The 22,721-nt window shown below is 41.0% G+C and overlaps 1 pseudogene; it reads left to right on the top strand.

Annotated features, from left to right (window-relative positions):
• Window positions 1-227: 227 nt before the first annotated feature.
• The window catches only part of LOC122230465, a 58,401-nt pseudogene continuing 35,907 nt past the window's right edge, over window positions 228-22,721 (top strand).

Below are 22,721 nucleotides of genomic sequence, written 5' to 3'. Positions count from 1 at the left end.
CATAGAGGGTCCCAAGAAATCCTCCCCCCAGGGATACCTGGTGGTGGTGGTGGTGGTAGTTGTGTATTGTGTCAACCTAGCTAAGATGAAACTGTGTTTCCCAGAATCCGCTTCTCTGTATGGTTCTGGGCTAGGATGGGGCCCAGGAGAAATGTGCACGAGGTTTGGAAGGTGCAACGGAAGCAGCAGCCATATTTATACTAGGAAGGTCAGTGTAAAGTCAAGTGATGTCGGCCCTCATGCACCTTGTGAGGGATCAGCTGACTCACGGTGTCAGCATGACGAAGCAACCAGGTCTGCAGCTATTCCCACTGGATCCTGCAGCTTCTCTGGCTCCCAAAGTGCATGCTAGCTGCATTGACAGAGGGTGCCAGCTCTTCCTCCAGGTCATCAGCGTCATTAGCATTGGGGATTTGGAGGTGGCTAGCACTTAGTGAAGGTTCCTCTTTGTCCCAGTGGGTTCCAGGGTATCCTTGTTCTCTCTCTCTCACTTCCTGTCTGTTATCAGTCAGGGCTCCACCAGGGAGACAGAACCCGTGGGAGATATCTATTAAGACAATTCTTGCAGGGAAGGAACTTATGCTGAAAGCTGGCGAGGTGAGTCCAAAATCTGTAAGGCAGGCCACCAGGAAGGACAGGGCAGGCTGGACCTCTCAGGCACGAGGTGACACTTCAATCGAAAGGTGGAATTTCTTCATCTGGGAAGTTTGAGTTCTACCTTTCAACTGATTAAGTCAGGTCCGCCCAGACAATCAAGGATAATCTTCCTTAAATGATTAGAGACTTTAGTCACATATACAAAATATCTTCACAGCAACATACCCAATGACCTTGGACTATAGCCCAGCCAAGTCGACACAGAAAACTAACCATGAAAAGGCCCATCTTTCCTTTGAGAATTAGTCATTTACCTCAGTATCCATAGTATCCATAATACCAACACAGATCATGAACAGTTTCACTCACGCCCACAGCATTTCAAGCCCGTGTTGTTCAAGGATCAAGTGTATTAGGGTTGTGATTGCTTGTTGGTGCTCTGGTTACAGAGTTGCCTAGGTTTTTAGTGATCAGGAGGAAGCAACAGGGGTGCCTGGGTGGCTCAGTTAAGCCACCTGACTGACTTTGGCTCAGGTCATGTTCTTGCAGTTCATGGGTTCAAGCCCCCTGTCCGGCTCTGTGCTGACAGCTCAGAGCCTGGGGCCTGCTTCAGATTCTGTGTCTCCTTCTCTCTCTGCTCCTCTTCTGCTCACGCTCTCTCTCTTTCAAAAATAAATACACATTAAAAAAAAAAGGAAACAATAAATTTTAACGTCTAACCTTATGTTCTTAAGGTGGATGATACTGAAGTACACCAATATCCAGATTTCCTCTAACTTTCAGGACACAGAGGATGATACTTCTTCACAACCTTACCAACGTGGAGTTTTCCAACTCTCTCCTCCTAAAGCCACATGTGAGGTCTCCCTATGCGTGATTGGATAACAAAATCTTAAAATATGTGGTGGCTTTAGTAGTTGTTCTGTTCATGCTCAGAAAACTCATCATGGAAATTATAAAACCAGTGGAAAAATGTTTGGTAGCGTTGTCACCTACAAAAATATGGGGGTACGTTAGTACCAATGAACAAGCAACAGTGGAAAATTGGCAATGAGTCTGGTGAAGAATTGTGTGAACAGACCTCTCTGAATGGGCAAAAAATGTGAGGTATTCAACAAAGGGTGACCTCAGCAGAGGAGATTTTAATAACTAACTGGAGAAAATGACCTGTTCTATGGATACTAGTTATACTCTCTTCCCACCCACCCTGTCATCATTCAGTGGCCTCAGGAACAAAGCAGCCATGATTCAGTGGTGGTTATACATAGATTCAGCAACATGGATTTCCACTCACCAAGGCTGACCACTGCTGAGTCCCAATCTGCCAGAAGCAAGAACAAAACTCAGACCCCAATATGGTGCCATCACCCAGCTATTTAGTGGCAGGTTGATTACACTGGACCACTTCTATCATGGACAGGGCAATATTTTGTTCATACCAGAAAAGGCACTCTGGGTATGTATTCATCTTCCCTGCATGCAATGCTTCTGCCAAAATCCCCATCCATGGACTTACATAATACCTTATCCACTGTCATGATACTGGAACTCATGGCACTGGAACTCAAGGACCTCACTTAACAGCAAATGAAGTGAGGCAATGGACCCATGCTCATAGAATTCACTGATATCACCATGTTCTCCACCACCCTGAAGCAGCAGGCTTGGGGGAATGGTAGAATGGCCTTTTATTTATTTATTTTTTCAATATATGAAGTTTATTGTCAAATTGGTTTCCATACAACACCCAGTGCTCATCCCAAAAGGTGCCCTCCTCAATACCCAACACCCACCCTCCCCTCCCTCCCACCCCCCCATCAACCCTCACTTTGTTCTCAGTTTTTAAGAGTCTCTTATGCTTTGGCTCTCTCCCACTCTAACCTCTTTTTTCTTTTCCCTTCCCCTCCCCCATGGATTTCTGTTAAGTTTCTCAGGATCCACATAAGAGTGAAAACATATGGTATCTGTCTTTCTCTGTATGGCTTATTTCACTTAGCGTAACACTCTCCAGTTCCATCCACGTTGCTACAAAGGGCGATATTTCATTCTTTCTCATTGCCACGTAGTACTCCATTGTGTATATAAACCACAATTTCTTTATTAGAATGGCCTTTTAAAAACCAAGTTAGCAAAAAAAAAAAAGTTTAAAAACCTAGTTACAGTGCCAGCTAAGTGGCAAAGAACTTGACCAAACTATGTCCTATGTTTTGTGGAAAGTAGAAATTTAAGGTGATGAACTAGGGGCACATGGGTGGCTCAGTCAGTTGAGCATCTGACTCTTGATCTCAGCTCAGCTCACGATCTCATAATTGGTGGGATCCAGCCTGGCATCAGGCTCTGGCAATGACAATGTGGAGCCTGCTTGGGATTCTCTCTCTCACTCTCTTCCCTCCCTCTTTCCCTCTCTCAAAATAAATAAATAAAACTTTTTTTTTTAAGCTGATGAACTTGGATATTTAGCAGAGAGGACTTTTAGGCAAAGTATTGAGGGTGCATCCTAGTTCCATAACAGAAACTACTTATAGTAAAATGGGAAAGGAGAGAGATAAATTAATTACTGAGTAAAAAGAGAACAAGAACTTGAAGAATTGGAAGGTGCTTAGTGATCCATAAGGAAGGGAGGGAGGGAGGGAGGGAGGGAAGGAGGGAGGAAAGGGAAGGAAGGAAGGAAGGAAGGAAGGAAGGAAGGAAGGAAGGAAGGAGTGGAGTGAAAGCATGTAAGCATGTCCTGGAAAGAACACCAAGGGTGTGTTTGGAAAATTATCTGATAAAGAGATCATAGGTTCGATTCATTGGTTTAATCAGCCATCCTGGCAGGAGTGAGGTCTAGAGATGGTACTATGTCTGCAGGGACACTACCAGTATGGACTACAGGGGGCAGAGGCAGGATGAAATGAAGAAAGCCTATAGGAATTCTGGGGGTCCTATAGGATGGGACAGTACAGCTATTTGGCTGCCACATGCATGATATTATAGTTCAAAAAAAGGAAAGAATGATCCCAAGGGCGATTCAGAAATCAGGGCTGTCACTGCCACCACAGACCTGGGGGGCAGCGCCAGCTCCTTCTTGTTTTCTAAGGTAAGGCTGTCTCCTCCTTATCTGCATTGGGCCAGGGGCAAGGCTGTGACACGGAGCCTCAGACAACAGTGCTGTCACCCAGTCATGCCCCAGTGGGCTTGGAGAGCAGAAAGGAGGGAGCCAGAGAGGATGACTCTGGAGCCTTAAGATGTAATGGGGGGGGAGGGGCAACAGATCTAATGGAATTCATCTTGCTAGGTCTTGGACTTGCTTGGGACCTTTCACCCCTTTTGTCTTGCCATTTTCTCCCTTTTGGAAGGGGAGTGTCTGCCCTGTGCCTGGCCCACCATGACGGTTTGGAAGTACATAACTTGTCTGGCTCCACAGATTCACAGCGGGAAAGGCATTTTGCCTCAGGATGAATCAGGTCTCCTGTCTCCCCCATTCCTGACTTAAAGGATATTGAGATAAGCCTGGGGACTTGGAGTTGATGCTAGAATGAGTTAAGATTCGGGGGACTCACAAGTCAGAGAAAGACAAATGTCATATGACTTCACTTATATGTGGAATTCAAGATACAAAACAGATGAACACAAGGGAAGGGAAGCAAAAATAATATAAAAACAGGGAGGGGGACAAAACCTAAGAGACTCTTAAATACAGAGAACAAACTGAAGTTGCTGGAGGGGTTGTGGGGGGGGGCGCTAAATGGGCAAGGGCCATTAAGAAGGACACTTGTTGGGATAAGCCCTGGGTGTTATACGTAGGGGATGAATCACTGGAATCTACTTCTGAAATCATTATTGCTAATGATATATATATCATTACTATATACTAGCTAATACTATATGCTAACTTGGATGTAAATTTAAATAAATACATACTTACATACATACATATTTCAGAATGCAAACTTAAAAAAAAAAAAGAATTTTGGGACTGAATAAAAGGGGGAGGGAACTCCTGGGTGGCTCAGTTGGTTAAGTGTCCACCTCTATTTTTGCTCCAATCATGATGTCACAGTCTGTGAATTCGAGCCCCATGTCAGACTCTGCTCTGACAGTGCAGAGCCTGCTTGGGGTTCTCTCTGCTTCTCTCTCTGTCTGTCCCCTGTTCATGCTATCTCTCTAAAAATAAGTTAAAAGAAGAAGGAGAAGAAGAAGGAGGAGGAGGTGGACAAGGAGGAGGAGGAGGAGTAGAAGGAGAAGGAGGAGAAGGAGAAGGAGGAGGGGGAGGAGGAGAAGAAGAAGGCAGAGGAGCAGAAGAAGAAGGAGAAGGAGGAGGAGGGGGAGTGGAGGGGGAGGAGGAAGGGAGGAAGAAGAAGAAGAAGGAGGAGGAGGAGAAGGAGAAGAAGGAGAAGGAGGGGGAAGGGGAGGGAGAGAAGGAGGGGAAGAAGAAGAAGAAGGAGGAGGAGGAAGAGGAGGAGGAGAGAAAGAACAAGAAGGAGGAGGAGAAGAAGGAGAAGGAGAAGAAGGGGAGGAGGAGAAAGGAGAAGAAGGAGGAGGAAGAGAAGGAGAAGAAGGAGGAGGAGGAGAAGAAGGAGGAGGGGGAGGGGAAGAGGAGGGGAAGAAGAAGAAGAAGAAGAAGAAGAAGAAGAAGAAGAAGAAGAAGAAGAAGAAAGAAGAAGAGGGAGGGGGAGGAGGAGGAGGGGGAGGGGAAGGAGGAGAAGGAGGAAGAGGAGAAGAGGAAGAAGAAGGAGGAGGAGAAGAAAGAATTTGGGGGCTGCTAGGAGGAAGTGAATTTTTTTGCATGTGAAAAGGGCCTGAATTTGGGTGGGGTCAGGCAGAGAAAAGAATGCTATGGACTGAAACGTGTGCCTTCAAAATTCATCTGTCAAAGCCCTAATGCCTAGTGTGACTATACTTAGATATAGGACCTTTCTGGAGGTAATTAAGGTTAAATGAGGTCATAAGGTTGGACCTTAATCCAATATGACTTCTGTCCTCATAAGAGAGAGAGAAAGAGACAGACACGAAGCGCCAACACACAAGAGAAAAAAACAGGTGAGGACACAGCCATCTGCAAGCCTCCTGAAGGGCCTCAGGAGAAATCAGTGCTGTCAGCCAATTGATCTTGAATTTCTGGCTTCTGGAACTGTGAGAAAACAAATTGCAAGCTGCCCAGTCGGTGGTGTTTTGCCATGGCGGCCCTGGAGGACTAACACAGGTTGTACATGACAAGGTAAAATTTTTTTAAAGTTGAGCTCCTGGGGTGCCTGGGTGGCTCAGTCAGTTAAGCGTCTGACCTCAGCTCAGGTCGTGATCTCACAGTTCATGAGTTCGAGCCCCACGTTGGGCTCTGTGCTGACAGCTCAGAGCCTGGGGCCTGCTTCGGATTCTGTGTCTGCCTCTCTTTCTCTGTCCCTCCCCTGCTTGCTCTCTCTCTCTCAAAAAATAAACACTAAACAATTAAAAAAAAAAGTTGAGCTCCTGAAAGAATTGGCTGGGTTCCAAATAAAAGTGGAACAGAGTAAAGAGAACACAAAATATTTGGGGACTTGCAAAGTTAAAAGACAACTTTTCCATGACTTTGGAAAGTAAAAGCTAAGCTCAAGAATGCCTTTAAGAGACAAATGTCCATATTTTAAAAATTGAACTGTATTTACAAACACTGAAATTCACAGATTTTAAGTACATAGGGTGGGGACTTCTGGCAATTATATGTAGCCCATCAAAAGACAAGATTTTCACATCCCTTTGCAACCTCTCTCTATCCTGGCCCCAATCAGCAACTGCTTTCTATAGATCACTATAGATTAAATGTGGCTTCCTTAGAATTTCATAGAATAAGTTCATACAGTATGTACTTCTGTTCATCTGGCTCCTTTCACCCAGGATAAGTATTTTAAAAATTCATCATGTTGCTATGGTTATCAGAAAGTCATTATGTTTTTTGCTAAATTGTATACCATTGTGGGGATGACTACAATTTATTTGTCATTCCTACTGATGAAAATTTGGATCATATACAAGCCTCTGTGTAAATACATGTTCTTATTTCCCTTGGGTAATTATCTAGATCAGAATTGTTGGGTCTTTTTTTTTTAATGTTTATTTTTGAGAGAGAGCAAGAGAGACAGAGCGCCAGAGGGGAAGGGGCAGAGAGAGAGGGAGACACCGAATCAGAAGCAGGTTCCAGGCTCTGAGCTGTCAACACAGAGCCTGATGTGGGGCTCGAACCATGAACTGTGAGATCATGACCTGAGCCGAAGTCAGACACTCAACTGACTGACCCACCCAGGCACCCCATAGAATTGTTGGATCTTAAGACATGTATGTGTTTAACTTGATGAGAAAATGCTGAAGAATCTTCCAATATGGTTGACAGATGACAGTTCCTGTTCCTCCACATACTCATCAACGCTTGGGGGTTCTCAGTCTTCCCATTGTAGCCATTAAATTTGCATAGGGTGGGATCTCGTTGTGACTTTAATTTGCATTTCTCTGATGCCTAATGATGGTGAGCGTTGTTTCCTGTGCTTATTGACCTTTTGTATGTGCTCTTTTGTGAGGTGTCCGTTCAAATCTTTGGTTCGTGTTATACTGGACTATTTGTCTTTTCCTTATGAGTTGTAAGAACTTCTTTATATATAATAATATTTATATATTTAAATATATTTTTTGAAATATATATTTAATATATATATAGGGACGCCTCGGTGGCTCGGTCGATTAAGCATTGGACTTTGGCTCAGATCACCATCTCGCAGTTCATGAGTTTGAGCCCTGCATCAGGCTCTGCACTGATGATGCGGATCCTGCTTGGGATTCTCTCTTCCCCTCTCTCTTTGGCCTTTCCCCACTTGTGCTCTCTCTCTCTCAAAATAAACAAAAATAAAACAAAAATAAAATAATAATAAAACAATATATATACAAATATATATATTTAAAATATACATAAAAAACTCTTATATGTATTTTATGTATGTATTGGATATTTTCATTCAATCTGTGGTTCCTGTTTTCAGCCTCTTGATGGCGTCTTCCAAATAGTTCATGTCTGAATAATAATAAGGTACTTTAGGGGCGCCTGGATGGCTCAGTTGGTGAAGCATCCAACTTGGGCTCAGGTCATGATCTCATAGCTTGTGGGTTCAAGCCCCATGTCAAGCCCTGTGCTGACAGCGCAGAGCCCAGAGCCTGCATCGGATTCTGTGTCTCCCTCTCTCTCTGCCTCTCCCCTGCTTATGCTATCTCTCTGTCTCTCAAAAATAAATAAAACATTAAAAAAATTTTTTAATAAAGTAATTTTGGTGTTTATAAAAAAAAAACACTTTGCTTATCCCAAGGTCATAATAGTTTGTACCTATATATTATTCCAGAATATGTATAACTTTAGCATTCATGATTATGTGAATGATGCATTTCAAGTGAACAGACTGCATTTTTCTCTACACATTTTTATTGACTATTGGGTCTGTTACTGTTGACTTGAGTTTCTTTCCAATTATGAGTCTTATTTTCCCAATGTTTTGTATCAAGTAATTCTTTGGAATACTGGATATCGGGAAGTTTATACTGTTGAGATTCTTGATTTTGCTGTCTTCCTTTAATGAGTGTGGACCATTAAGTTACTTGCTGTTGAGCGTGATCCTTTCAAGTTTTGTTTTTAAGCTCTGTGAGGGTCTACAGTAGCTCCACAACTGAGGAGTGTCCCTTCTTTGTCTCTATTGAGTGGTTATTGGGAACTCTTCACCATGGCCCTGGGTGTGTTCTGGGAATTGTTCAGTTCATGGATCCCCAGTTGCTCTTGCCTCAACTTCCAGAATTTCATCCCATGCACAAGCAGAGTGCTGTGCAGCTAAACAGCCTAAGGGAATTCATAGTCGGATTTCTGGAGCTTTTTTTTCCATGGCATTTTCCCTCTCTGGATCTCTTTTCCACAAGTTTTAGCTACCTGGACACCTCTGCCTTCTCAAGTCATTGAGGCAACTTCAGTTCTTTTTGACATCCTCATCCTGCCTCACGGTTCCAAATGTGCCTCCAGGTAGAAAGCTAGGTCATCCTAGGGGCGTCGATTGAGCATCCACCTTCAGCTCAGGGCATGATCTCACGGACTGTGGGTTCAAACCCCGCATGGGCTCTCTACTGTCAGCTCAGAGCCTGCTTCGGAAACTGTCTCCCTCTCTCTCTGCCCCTCGCCTCACTCTCTCTCAAAAATAAATAAATGTTAAAAAAAAAAAAAGAAAGAAAAATAAAAAGAAAGCTAGGCCATCCTAGAGCTCAGCTCATTTGTTTCCTTTTTGTTAGTGATTACAATCCTGTGCGGCTTCAACCCAGTGTCAGAAACCACTTAATTCCCAGCTTTCTAGTTGTGTAAAGGCATGTTTCTCCATCATGGTCAGAGGTAGAAATCCTGATTTGCAGCTTTTCAACGAGAAATAAATGACTCAGTGGGGCGCCTGGGTAGCTCAGTTAGTTAAGCGTCCCACTCTCGGTTTCAGCTTAGGTCATGATCTCACAGTTGGTGAGTTCAAGCCCTGCGTCGGGCTCTGTGCTGACAGTGTGGAGCCTGCTTGGGATTCTCTCTTTCTTTCTCTCTCATTCTCTCTTGGCCCCTCCCCCACTCGTGCTGCCTCTCTCTCTCTCTCTCAAAATGGATTTTAAAAAAGCTTAAAAAAATCTTTTTAATTAAAAAAAGAGAAATGACTCAAGGTAAGGTGTGTAATATGTGGCTCTTGCACCAATGCCAACAGACTTGAGGGACCTTCCATTAAGCCAAACAGCAGAGAGAGGGATGTGCTTGACCAATTTTGTCCATGTAGCAGTTTGGAGAGCCTTGACCAAAAAAGAATGAACGGTGACTCTTAATTCTTTTGAATGAAGTGGGGCTTTATCTGCTTCTGCCTGACAGAGATTGCTAGAATCAAATAGATAAGATTCCATGAAACTTTTGAGAGAGTTGTACTAACAAAAGAACCAGAAGCCCATGACTATTTCAGACCTAAAATGACTCTTGGTCACCCAGATGCCCATACACAGAAAGTGATCTGATAAAAAGTAACACAACAGGGGTGCCTGGGTGGCTCTGTAGGTTTGAGCATCTGACTCTTGGTTTCAGCTCAGCTCATGATCCCAGGGTTGTGGGATCAAGCCCTATGTTGGGTTCCATGCTGAGAGTGGAGCTTGCTTAGGATTCTTTCTGTCTCTCTCTCTCTGCCCCTTTCCCTCTCTTGTGCACTCATTCTGTCTCTCTCTCAAGTTTAAAAAAATGAAAAGGAAGACCCTCCAAGAGGGCAGAGCTAAGAGCCATGGAGAACAGTGAGCAAAAGATTTCCTCATCACAGTATTTTCAGGGCCTAATTACAGAACAGTCCTCACTCCCAGAGTATATGGCCCTCACTTTGTCTGCCAGTGGGATTTCAGAAATAGTACATGACCTAATGACTCCTGTGCGCCTTCCATTTTTTTCCTTACCACCAATGGGATTGTTTATTGCTATCACCCTATCTTTGCTCTACCCTATATATTGGGTATGTGGCATGGAGTAGAGGGAGATAAACTGTGTTTTAATTTCAGAGATCTTTGGACCAACAGCGACCACACCTGATTCTGATAACCATAGCGCATTATGCTTTGATATAAATGAGCATTTGAGATCATCTCCCTTATCAAGGGTTGAGTATCTCACACGATGGGAAGAAGAATGTACTGGAAATTTGGTGATCAGATTTGCAGTCTATGGGAAGCCCTCCCAAGTGCTTGCCAGTATTCCGTTCTCTTTTACTTCTGGCAACCCAGATGACTGCACTTTTCCAGCCTGCTGAAATTAGGATAGCTATGTGAAATATGAGTGAAAATGACATATGTCCCTTTGGGGCAGAAGTATTTAATTCCATTTCAAGAATTTCTGGCTCTCTGCTCCTCTATTAAGTTGGACCCTAAATAACCCCAGTTGGAATGGCAGCATTAGGAGATGGTGTTGCCTCCATCGGACTATGAGGAACAGATCCTTTTGCCAACCAACTTTGGGTATCTAGCTTCAGTGACAAATTCAAATTTGTCCTTTAAAGTCACTAAGAAACAGGACACCTGGGTGGTGGCTCAGTCGCTTAAGCGTCTGTCTTTTGGTTTTGGCTCAGGTCATGATCTCGCAGTTTGTGAGTTCGAGTCTTGTATTGGGCTCTGTGCTGGCAGTGTGGACCTGCTTGGGATTTCTCTCTCCTCTCTCTCTCCCCCTCCCCAATTCATGCTGTCTCTGTCTCTCTCAAAATAAATAAATAAAATTTAAAAATTAAAAAAAAATAAAAAGAAAAAGAATAAAGTCACTAAGAAGCATTTGTTGTTCTTATTAACCCATCATAGCTTAGTTTATTCCAATACAGTCCTGTTTTAGTAAGTGATTTTGTAGAACATGAGATTATAGTAAAACCTTGGATTGTAACTTGTTCTGCAAGTGTTCTGCAGGAGGAGCAAATATTTCTAATAAATTTTAACTTGACAAACAAGCGATGTCTTACAATACAAGTAGTATATGACGCTGAATGTCACATGATCACAACTGACCAATGGTTCTTCTCTTTCTCTCTGGCTGCAGGATTGTAGGTGATCATCAGTGCAACATCACATTTCCATGAAATCCTCAAAAGGAGGCAAAAGCAAGTGTCATTGGATAGGTTCCTTGTTAAAGTTGCACGAAAAGAAAGATTCCATTGAGCCAATAGATAGCAGAGATTCCATGAATGATAATGAAAGTCATCCTACACAATAACCCTTCTCTCTCCAGTCTCCCTCACACCAGCCACAAAGTTTTTCAAAGGTAAGCACAGGTTCATTTGTTTATTGTTGTTTATATTTTGTATTTTCTTAATTATTTTGTATTATATCACAATATAGTAATCATTTTTATATGAATACTTTTGGGTTGTGGAACGAATCATCTGAGTTTCCATTATTTCTTATGGGGAAATTCGCTTTGATATACAAGTGCTTTGGATTACAAGCGTGTGTCTGGAACCAATTATGCTCACAAACTAAGGTTTGATTGTACTTAGAAACTCAAATACCAGCTCTAGAAGACCGACCTGTACTGAATGCAAATGGTTTATCACCTGCCTCCTCGACAGACCATAGATTTCATGAGGGTCAGGATTCTCTATCTTCTTTGCTGTTCTATCTCCCCAGTACCTAGTACAGTACCTAAGATAAGATAGGTTCTTAATACTTATTTTTTAAATAAACGAGTGTGTGCCTGAGCATAACAAATTACTGCTCTTATACTCCATTTCATCATCTCAGAGCAATAACTTGATTCTGTGTCCACAGTCCTGAAAGTAATAATTAAAGATTAGGACTACTTATGTAGATCAACTCATCCATATCTTCAAAAGAGAAAGGACTTGTTACACCAGGATTTTTCATTTTTGATACTGGGCCAATCCTACAAATAAATACTAAACTTGCCATACACACACAATTTAGTTTTCCTCCTCAAAAATGAATAGACATTGAAAGAAAAGAAAATTTGTCACCCTTACTGTGAGGGACAAATACTCTTTCCTAGCAACTGTGACAAACAGGGGAAAGAATACATGGATATTTTGCAGAATATCAAATGTTAACACATACACAATGTACTCGCTGGAAAGCAGTGATTTATTTTGACATGTGGTGGGCTTACTGTGAGACCAACATATGCTAAACCAATGCAGAAAATGCTGTTAACGTATAATTTAATGAATGCTTTATCTAAAATGTAGTCTTTGCTAATTGCTTAAAGTAGTGAGATAGTAGGTATTTAATTTATACTTAGGGAAATCACTATGACAAGGTTAAGTTTTATCAGTTTGTTGGTCAATTTGTATTTTAATAATTGAATTCAAGTGTTGGAGGTATTTCGAAGTCTATTATGCCATAGAATCATAGTGAACCAAGGACGCTTGGAACCCGCATTTTATACAATAACTTACATAAACAATTTTTTCTGTATACATTTTCTCTGATTTTCAAAGAAAACTTCTTCTACTTTCTCTTTTATGCACTCTGACAGAAGAAATAAAGAACACAACAGTTGGAAATGAAGATAAATAAAAACCCTCCTCTCACTTTTAGGTAAAAGAGTACCCATAGTCATTAAAAAACAGTAAGAAAATAAGAGAAATTCTCATAAGCATCTGAATCTAACATTTAGTACTTCCATTTCTTTAAATAACAAGTCTTTGGTTTTGCGTATAATAATGAGTTCAAACTTTTGGGCTCCTACAATTAGGTCCTTACAAGGAGGTAAAAAGTTAGGGACACACGGGATTTTTCCTCATTTTCCTGAGACCTGAACGAAGGTCAACAGTAATTCAGCTACAGCTGCATTGCACCTCCCACTCTCTGCCCAGAAATGTCAACACAAAGAGGAGCTGATTTACCAACAAGAGTAGTGCAAGTTCAAAGACAGACAAATAATGGCCTTAAAAGTAGCCATCAAATAGAACTGAATACTCACCAATGATATCTTTCAAGAAGGAGGATAAATAAAGCCATTTTCATTACCTATAGCTTATCACTACAGAAACCGGTAAAAATTGCCCCAGGGCCAAAAGCTGCTGATCCCAGGAGGAAAGTCAAAGTCATAGAAGAGAGAGAATGCACCGAAGGGGAAACATAAAGGTAGTGTGTCCTTGTGGGAATTACTCTACAGCGTTTCCAGGGAGATGTGCATGTTTTTCCAAATCTCAAATCACAAGAAAATGAGGTGAGACACTGAGAAAGTTGAGAAAACCATAATTCTGCTGTGAGGTTTAATGTTTAATCAATACAGTGACGTTACCAGTTCAAAGGAATCTACCAACATGGAAGAGAAACCAAGGAAGCAGGAAACACTAGCAGGTGTCTGGAAGGTGGAGGAGAGAAGGTCTCACTGGAAACCGCCACCATGTTGTAAGGCTGTCCTGTCTGCTGCCAAGAACAAGTCAGTCCTGCAAATAAAATCAAAGTTAAGACATTTATGTGCATAATACACTCCATACAATTCCTCTGAGTGGACTTCTAAAAAATATCAGGTTTGGTAGCAAAGTAAGTCCTTACATTGGCAACGCTGATGTGTGATTCTGTGAAGCACTGTCCATCTTGCTAGGGAACTGGAATGTTACTTTTCCTTTGATACTACCCCATAACAGTTGCTGGTTTCTCCACTGTTTGAATCTTCATTATGAGCTACCCTTAGAGGAAACGCAGAGCAAGGTGATGTAAACGTTGAATTTTATGGTGGAATATTCTTTCATAAAATCAGAAACTGACCTAAAACCCAAATTAGTACAACAACGTGTCAATTTCAACAGCAAAACTGAACCAGGGCAAGCAGACGAATATTTTTATCACTATAAAATTATTATAAAAGGATGGGCTTCAAATGTCCATCGACAGACGAACGGATAAAGATGTGGTATAGACATACAATGGAGTATTACCCGGTGATCAAAAAGAATGAAATCCTGCCATTTGCAACAATGTGGATGGAACTAGAGTGTATTATAGTATATACACTATAGAGTGTATTATAGAGCTAGAAGTGTATTACAGAGTGTATTTTACGAAGCAAAATAAATCAGTCAGAGAAAGACAAATATCGTATGACTTCACTCATATGTGGAATTTAAGATGCAAAACAGACGAACATAAGGGAAGGGAAGCAAAAATATATGAACACAGGGAGGGGGACAAAACATAAGAGACATTTAGATATAAAGAACAAACTGGGGGTTGCTGGAGGTGGTGTGGGTGGGGTGATGGGCTAATTGGACAAGGGGACATTAAGGAGGACACTTGTTGGGATGAGCTCTGGGTGTTACATGTAGGGGGTGAATCACTGGATTCTACTACTGAAATCTTATTGCACTACATGCTAACTAACTTTGATGTACATTTAAAAATTAAAAAAAAAAAAATGGGCTTGGGGCACCTGTATGGCTCAGTTGGTAGAACATGAAACTCTTGATAGTAGGGTCATGAGTTTGAGCCTTATGTTGAGCAGAAATTACTAAACTAAAATATAAAATAATAAAATAAAATAAATCAGCCCACTAAGATGTTTATCAGCTTACAAAAAAAAAAAAAAAAAAAAGAGGACACGGGCTTATATGAAGGATACACCCTAGCACCCAACTTAAACAGGCTTTTGGACGCACTCATCAATCTGACTGATGTATGTTTACGTGACATGTGTGTGTTCGTGTGTGTGTGTGTGTGTGTGTGAGAGAGAGAGAGAGAGGGGGGGGGGAGCGGGAGGGAGGGAGTGCAAATATGGCAAATTTAAAAAAAAAAATACCATGGTCTGTAGCTGCAGCCACAGCCAACATGACGCTGAGAAAGAATATTATACCCATAATTGCTTATATTAGAAGAAAAATAAATGGTAGACATTAAACAAAGAAAACCCAGAAAAGTCCAAATGAAGTAAAAGGAATGAAATAATAAAATAAGATCAGAAATAAATAAGATAAAATACAAACATACAATAAAAACGATCAACAAAATCCAGGCTGGTACTTTGGAAAAGCCTAGCTTAAAAAAATCTCCATCAAGATTAATCCAGGAGAAAAAAAGCAGTCATAAATAAACAATATGAGTAATGCAAAGGGAAATTGAACTGATTAAGATTAAAAAGATTAAAAATAACACATGATGGGCTTCGTATCAGTATATTTGAAAACTTGGACGAACTGCACACACTCTTCAAAAAATACAAATTACCAAACAGATTCAAGAAGAAATAAAATATTATTGTTTGACACATTGAATCAATAGTTTGCATTCTTTCCCACAAGTACAGCATCAAGCCTAGACAGATTTTTAGGCAATTGCTATTAAATATTGTACTTAATAGAAGCAGTTATAATAGTAGTGGTAATAATAGTAATAATAATTACAAACTTCAACCAACGGGAAAAAAATGAAAAACTACAACTCAACTCGTTTTATGAGACGAGGATAAATCTACTATGAAAACATGACAGATGCCATATAAATACAAATTCTTGGCTGTTTGGGGGGCACCTGAGTGCCTCAGTTAAGCATCTCACTTTGGCTCAGGTCATGACCTCACAGTTTGTGGGTTCAAGTCCTCGGTCGGGCTCTGTACTGTCAGGGCAGCATGTTGCTTTGAAATCTCTGTCTCCCTCTCTCTGCCCCACCCCCACTTGCACTCTCTCTCCCTCTCTCTCTCTATCAAAAATAAATAAACATTTTAAAAAATTCTTGGCTGCTTTCAATAACAAAATATATGCAAATGTTCTAAGCAAAATATTAGTAAGCCAAAGAAACAATATAAAAAAGATATTGCAATGAAGATGCACCAGCCCAGAAATGGAAAGGTATTTAGTTATCAGATAATCTCTTAGTTTATTAGTAGTAGAATAATAAATAGAAATGTCTTTATATTTATATTTCTATAATTAACACAATTATATTTCTTTCTCATTAATATAAATGTCTGAAGGACGTAAAGTTTTCTTTGCGTGAAGCTTTAGTTATACTCTCCTACTTCTGGTTGAAAATTTTTTCTCATTTTTGAAAATGTGTATAAAATATTCAGTTTCCATTTTGATTTCCTCTTCGATACAGACATTTTTAGCAATGCATTCGTACATTTCACATAGTTAAGATTCTGATCATTGGCTTTATGGGATTATGATGGGAGAATATAGCCTGTAAATATTTCTACATTTTAGAATTTACTACACTTTATTTGTCCAGGTACATGACTGGTTTCAGAAAAGAAAAAAAACAAAAACAAAAACAGTTCTATGAGCATGAAAAAGCAAAGTTTATTTGATCATGCTGTACAAATTTGTCAAATTTGTCATCTCTACCATGTTCTTATCTCTCCCAATTGCTAAAAAACCATAGATATGTATTTATAGGTTGCATTATTTTTTTTTACTTGTTTTTTAACGTTTATTTTTGAGAGAGAGACAGAGACAGAGTGCAAGCAGGGGAGGGGCAGAGAGGGACAGAGGGAGACACAGAATCCAGAGCAGGCTCCAGGATCCAGGCTCCGAGCTGTCAGCACAGAGCCCGACGCAGGGCTCAAACTCAGGAAGCAAACCGTGAGGTCATGACCTGAGCTGAAGTCAGATGCTCAAACGACTGAGCCACCCAGGCGCCCCTGTTGGTTGCATTATTTAAACTCTCTCTTTAATTCATTAAATTCAGAAGGACATATATTAAGAGGCATCGTTTTGTTTTCATTTTGCTCTCTTTGTATTTTGAGGACTTTCTGCTTCATGCGCTTAGCAATTTTTATTTGGTTATTCAAGTTTGTGGTTGTTTTATCTTCTTGGTGGGTTGTAACTTTTATGACTACTTAACATCCCTTCATCTCATTAAATGCTTTTGCCTTTGAATGTTCTTTTATCACATCAGATACATTCCCAGGGTTCTGGTTTGAATTTGCCTTATATATCTTTGCTTCATCTTTCACTTTTGACATTTCTTTCTCATTTCAAATACATTTCTTACAAAAAACATAAGTACTGGGTTTTTAACCCAATCTGACAGTCTCCATCTTTTAATAGGGGAATTCAAACAGGAGAACTCAGCACTTCCCATGTATTGCCACAAAAAACAGACATGGCTTTAGTTCCTCCATCTGATTTGACTTTTGCTATTTAATGAACATGGTGGTCTCTTCTTTTCTCCTCTCCTTATTTTTATTGAATGGGTGAACACTCTCTTCGTTCTACCTCTGTCCTCAGTGGAAGTCTTGCTTGACATTTCCCAGTGACACCTGTCTTCATGGACCAGATGAAATATTTAGAAAGAGGTACTGAGGTTTTGCTTTTCACATCCTGGGTTTTGCTGAGATAGTTTAGAACTGTAAGTACCAGGCTAACTCATTAACATTTACATTAACCTTCATCTAACAAATTAAAATTCTTTTCAGGTACATGTAACCACGAATAATGAAGGGCTCCTCGCTGATCTGTTTCCTCTCCTGTATTGTCAGATTGCTGGTTGGATTCAATGAGAGCATTTGCTTCAGAATAAGACATGAGTAGAGGGTGTCTGACTGGCTCAGTCAGAAGGGCATGCCACTCTTTTCCTTTTTAATTTATTTACTTTGAGGAGGGTGGCAGGTGCAGTGAGAGGGAGAGAAAGAATCCCAAGGAGGCTCTGCGCTGTCAGTGCAGAGCCCAATGTGGGGCTTGAACTCACGAACCATGAGATCATGACCTAAGCCGAGATCCAGAGCCAGCCGTTTAACAGACTAAGCCATCCAGGTGCCCCGAGAGCATGCCACTCTTAATCTTGGGGCCCTAAGTTTGAGCCTTAGGTTGGGTGTAAAGATTTCTTAAAAATAAATAAATAAAACCTACAAAAAATAAGACTTGGGATAGAACGCTCTCTGAAAACATCTATGTTTCGAAATATCTTTGCATTAATTTTCTATTGCCACAAAGCAAATCAGCACAAATCTTACAATTTATAAATGAGATATCACATCACACCCATTAGAATGGCCATCATCAAAAAGACAAGAGATAAATGCTGATGAGGACGTGGAGAAAAGGTGACCCTTGTGTACTGTTGGTGGGAACATCAATTGGTACAGCCACTCTGGAAAACAGTATGGAGAATCACCAAAAAATTAAAAACAGAAATACCATTTAATCCAGCAATTCTACTTCTGGGTATATATTCAAAGGAAATGAAAATACTAACTGGGAAAGATATCTGCACCTCCAAGTTCACTGCAGCATTGTTAACAATAGCCAAGACATGGAAACAACCTAAGCGTCCATCAATAAATGGATGGATAGAGAAAATGGACATATACACAATGGAATATTCTTCAGCCATAAAAAACGATGATGTCCTACCATTTGTGACAACATGGATGGACCTTGAAGGCATACCTCTAAGTGAAATAAGTCAGACAGAAAAAGACAAATAATTGTGTGGTCTCACTTTATATGTGTATTTTTTTTTTTCAAGAGAGAGAGAGAGAGAAGTCAGACTTGTGGTTACCAAAGGCAGATGATGGGGTAGCAGAGATTGGAGGAAGGTGGTTGAAAGGTACAGACTTCCAGTTATAAGAAAAATAAGTAGTGGGCGTGTAATGTACAACATGCTGACTACAGCTAACACTGCTGTATGATATACAGGAAACTTGTTAAGGGAATAAATCCTAAGAGTTCTCATCACAAGGAAAAAAATTTTTTTCTTTCCTTTCATTTTATTGTATTATGGTATATGAAATGACAAATGTTAGCTGAACCTACTGTGATAATCGTTTCACAATATATGTAAATGAAACCATCAGGCTGTATGCTTCATGCTTGTACAGTGACGTATGTCAATTCTTTCTCAATAACACTGGGGGAGAAAACATTACAATATAAAACGACACCCACTTAGTATTCCATAATACAATTATGGTCAGAAATTCAGGCAAACTTGGCTGGAATCTCTGCTTAAGCTTTTGCAAGGCTGAACTCAAGGTCAGGATGGGTTCTTATCTGGAAATTCTGGATACAAATCCACTTCTTTACTCATTTAGATCGGTGGCCGAATTCATTCCTTGTGGTTGTAGAACGGGGTCCTCACTTTCCTGGTGGCCATCAGCCAGGGGCCACTCAGGCTGCCTATATTCCTTAGCATATGGTCCCCCTTATCTTCAAGGCCAGCAATGGTGTGACTCTCCAACTTCATCTTCTGTTACCAGTTAGAGAAAATTCTGCATCTACAGAGCTCACCTGATTGGGTCAGACCCATGCGGATAATCTCCATAACTTAAGGTCAAGTAACTTGGGTCTTTGGTTACACGCAAAATCCCTTCACGTTGGTATCTAGATTAGTGTTTGACCAGTAGGGAGGGTGGACTGTTAGGGAGCCATCTTTACAGTCCTGCCTAATGATGGATGACAAATGTCACATCAACCGGAAATTGAATTCTCTGATCACAGTTCTTCACTCTGAATGACCCACTCGATTTATTCCATTGTCTTCTACTTTCTAGTGATGCCCATAAGATATTGTAAGCTATCGACATACTTTTTTGGTATATAAATAACACCTTTTTACCCCCTACTGGAATCTATTAAGAATTTCTCTCCATCCTTGGAATTCAGGATACTTGGCAGAACACTCCCAGAGCTATTCTCCAAACCCCTTACTGCTTCCTATAATCTGCCTCTGTGTTTTAGCTCTCTGTTGTGAGAGATTTCTTTTTTCAAAGTACTAATTCTGTGCTCTGGAGAAATCGTCTTCTTTTTAAGTTCACCTACCCAACTTTCAAAGGCAGAAAGGATGGGATCAGGCTCCCTAAGTACTTTTAATGCTCTAGTTTTGTCTCCTTGAGAGTTCCCAGGGGTTTTTTATTTGAATTCCCTTCCATTAGCTCTAGTTCCCTGGAACCATCTGTTCTGATCAGTCAGGTCCCGCTCTTCCATGTTGCACAGTCCCCTTGAACAGGTCGTAAATTCCCTTCACCTGGTCATGGTCCTGTCTCGCAACCACATTTGCACAGGTCAGGCAGTCGGGGTCTCTCCACGGAGGCAAATTTGCAGGCATAGCATTTTCCACACTTGTAAGGCCAGGTATGTAAAATGAAAACCTTTTACCTTTTTTTTTCTTTTTTCTTTTTTTTTTTTTTTTTAAGGTACTGAGAGGCTGTTTCCATTCTCCACACTTCACAGACAGTCGTTGTCTCTGAACTATATAGTAAAGGCAAGCAGTTTACCTATGAAGGCAGCCTGCCCCAAGCTCCCCCAGGGTTTCAAGGATCTCCCTGAGGTAGCCCCTCTCATTGAAAAGCAACAGGATTTCTCTGCCTCTGACCTCACGGCACTGTCTACACTATCATCTTTGTCCCAGGTTGAGCCCAGTCTGAAAGGAGAGTTCCCAGAAGAAACCGTATTAGGATCTGGCACAGGTTTGGTGTATTAGCCCTCGTGCCTGAGCCTGAAACCTTCCTTCTCTTGACTTCGTGCTGCAGATTCAGGAAAGAGACCTTGGATGGAGCTGTGGTCTTCTGGGCTCTGGGAAGAGGCAAAGATCAGCAGTAGAGGGAAAAGTTTGCCCCACCAATAATTTTGAGGTGCAAACACAAGTTTAGGACTCCCTAAGGGAAAAACAGCAGACGGATGACAGTAGATGACCCTCCGATGGCAGTCTTTGCTGCAGGCATCAAGCAGGGCAAGCTTCTCCCTAGTGTCCGATCCCTTCTTCTGCTCAGGGTAACAGCTGAGTCCCCACACCCAACCTATACTTCGGACTAGCGCCCACACACACACACACACACACAGCAAATTTTTCCAGATATGGGGAATACAGTGGACCCTTGAACAACACGAGGGTTAGGGGCACACCAACCCCTGCCCTTGCGATCAAAATCTGAATATAACTTTGACTCCCCAAAAGCTTAACCACTAATAGCCTACTGTTGACCAGAAGCCTTACCAACAACATACACAGTCGATTAACACATATTTTGTATATATATTATATATTGTATTCTTACAATAAAGCAAGCAAGGGAAAAACTGTCACTAAGAAAATCATAAAGAAGAGAAAATACATTTACAGTGCTGGTCTATAAAAAATCTGCGTATCAGTGGACCCACGCAGTTCAAACGTGTGTTGTTCAGGGGCTCCTGGGTGGTTCATTTGGTTAAGTGTCAGACTTTGGCTCAGGTCATGATCTCACAGTTCGTGAGTTCGAGCTCCGTGTTGGGCTCTGTGCTGGCAGCTCAGAGCCTGGAGCCTGCTTCAGATTTTGTGGCTCCCTCTCTCTCTGCCCCTCCCCCACTCTCTCTCTCTCTCTCTCTCTCTCTCTCTCTCAAAAACAAAGATTAAAAAAAATCCTGTGTTGTTCAAGGGTCAACCATGTATCTGTGGCAATTATCTTTTAGTGTTGCAGTTAGAGATCATGACTACTTCCTTTGCATTTTTTATATTGTCTAAAGTTTATTTCATGAGAACAAATTTCTTTTACAATAAAAAGCAATCTTTGATAAAATATTACGGTTGCTACTGACCTGATTTCTCCTGAACTGTATGGAATAATTTGAGGCTCCTGAGAGCTTTTGTTTTTTATGAGATTGCTATTCTGTGCTATGAGAGTTTTTGAGTTGATTGTTTTGATTGCAAAATCGAAAGATCAAGGTATTTGGAAACACCAAGGATCAAAGCATTTGGAAATACATAAATAGCTGCTTTGTTTTTGTTATTCAAATATTTATTGTTTGGTAAATATAGTCTTTCCAGATGCACAGGTCTTATTACTTGGATTCAAAATACTTAGGGGCACCTAGGTGGCTCAGTCAGTTAAGCTTCTTGATTTTGGCTTAGGTCATGACCTCACAGTTCTGAGATTGAGCCCTGGGTCAGTCTACGCTGACAGAGTGGAGACTGCTTGGGATTCCTCCCTTGCTCTCTCTCTCTCTCTCTCTCTCAATAATAAATAAATAAATAAATATTTTTTAAAAAGCAGTCTCTGCACCCAATGTGGGGCTCAAACTCACAACCCAGAGATCAAGAGTCACCCACTCTACCGACTGAGCCAGCCAGGTGCCCCTCCTTTCCTCACCCCACCCCCTGGATCATTTTTGGAGTCTTATCTCACTGCTTGTACCTATTAAGAAATCTCATCCTCCCATATTGTCTCCATGAATTGTACCTCAGGGAGATGGAGACATTAAATCCCATATTGTCAGGATATATAGAAGAGATCCACAAAATCCATTCTCGCCCTTATGAAGAATTTTGTTCCCACTGAGTAGATGCGTGCCTTTCCAATGTCTGTTATGCAGTCAAACACGACATTAAGCTTATTGTGTGATCTTACAATTATGTAAGGTGAAGGTATCCGGTCCCCAGGAATGCAGCTGGGCAGTAACTTCATGATGAAAATGTGACAAGCTGATGGGGGTGACTTTTGGAATGGCAGACCTGTCTTGGATACTCATTCCTTAGAAATGTACACATCCACCTGGTGTTAAAAAGTGAATGAATAATTTATATAATAAAGAAAGAGCTACTTTAATTATTGTTCTGCAGAGAAACTCTGGGTTGTTAGACAAGCCACCAGGCTAACATATGGCTTTTAAATTATTTCACCCATTCAGCAAGAAAAATGGTTTTACATGGGTTTTTTTTTTTTTTTTCCGTCCCTG

The sequence above is a fragment of the Panthera tigris genome, chromosome A1, assembly GCF_018350195.1.
Source record: "Panthera tigris isolate Pti1 chromosome A1, P.tigris_Pti1_mat1.1, whole genome shotgun sequence".
NCBI classification, from domain to species: Eukaryota; Metazoa; Chordata; class Mammalia; order Carnivora; family Felidae; genus Panthera; species Panthera tigris.
This window is presented reverse-complemented; position numbering and strand designations above follow the sequence as displayed.